General features: G+C 35.6%; 1 long non-coding RNA gene across 2 annotated transcripts; it reads left to right on the top strand.

The window, feature by feature from the left end:
- Positions 1–254: 254 nt before the first annotated feature.
- On the top strand, positions 255–442 carry LOC124461088. Of its 2 annotated transcripts, none has more exons than XR_006954925.1 (2): positions 255–289; positions 383–442. It is a non-coding gene; the product is annotated as an uncharacterized LOC124461088 (long non-coding RNA). The 2 variants fall into 2 exon arrangements; XR_006954926.1 differs by lacking the exon at positions 255–289 and adding an exon at positions 301–328.
- Positions 443–1,260: the final 818 nt, after the last annotated feature.

The following is a 1,260-nucleotide window of genomic DNA, read 5'->3' as shown; positions in this document are numbered from 1 at the left end:
TCTATGTTATGGTATGAGTTGTGATAGAAGTGCTTAACTTACATATGCATATAAAAAACTACATCAAAATTAACTACAAATTTTAGCATACATTCATCCCTCTAATCTAAACATTTTTAAAATCCTTATTGTTCCTTTTGGCAAAAATTGGGAAAAACATTTAAATTAAGTAAAAATTTAAGAACATAATACACTAAAAGTTACAAAAGTTCTTAACTTTAATCATTTTATATCAAAATTAAGTAAAATTTAAACACGAAATAGGAATAGAACTCTTCATCAAAATTAAGTACAAATTTTAAAATATATTCCATAAAATGTTACAAAAGTAAAAAGTTATCATTCATTATACGAAATATATATTTTTTATATTACATTACAGTATGTCGGAGATTATAAAGGTGGTTTATACTCCTGCTTCACGAGGACGTGTAATTTGTCAGGATGACCGTGTCGGAGATTGAATTAGGCATTTCTAATAATTTGAATTGTGTGCCTACTGTTACGGCGAATTGATCAGTGTTAAGTAATGAATATAATGACTGATGTAGAACGGTTTAACACTAGATATGTGAGGGAGAATTCAGTCTCTTTTCCTTCTGGAAGTCAACCATACAGCACGTCGAGACTCGCTGCACAAAATTAGTGGAAAAATGGAATCCAACAACGGAATCAACGATTCAGGAAACCCTGAATTCCTCTCTTCGCCGATATCAGAAGTGGAGTCTAACTCAAGACCAACAATAAATGAGGAGCAGTTTCGCATTTTATTAGAACCACAAAATCGAAACTTTTGGGAGATAGCAAAAACTTTTCGTGCATCGCCTAGTGAATCTCGACAAGATGGTGAAATTGTTCTACCGAAATTTAACTCCGACGCTGCTGGAGCCAACTCCACGCAATGGTGTGCTACGGTGGATTGGTTCTGGCGAGTGTCTTGCCGTGTGTGGGAGTCGGCTAATGACGTCACTTTTAACAAAATGGCGTGGCATGGATCATGAGCAAATTGCTGCATCGGTTGTGTGGAGGTGCCTTGAGTAAAACTTGCAGCTCAAAAGAAAAAAAAAAAGTAAAAAAAAAGAAAGGAAGGCAGCATTTAAAAGACCCGCGAATGCACTGCTTGATTGCAGAAAGAAAGTTCACCACAGTGGTACATTTCTTTTTCCCATTATGCCAATAGCGGATAATGTCACTTTGACAATTGACTTCGGGTCTAAACGAAGATCAAAGCTAGGCATAGAGCATAGGCGAACTATCTTG

The sequence above is a fragment of the Drosophila willistoni genome, unplaced genomic scaffold, assembly GCF_018902025.1.
Source record: "Drosophila willistoni isolate 14030-0811.24 unplaced genomic scaffold, UCI_dwil_1.1 Seg202.1, whole genome shotgun sequence".
Taxonomy (NCBI): Eukaryota; Metazoa; Arthropoda; class Insecta; order Diptera; family Drosophilidae; genus Drosophila; species Drosophila willistoni.
This window is presented reverse-complemented; position numbering and strand designations above follow the sequence as displayed.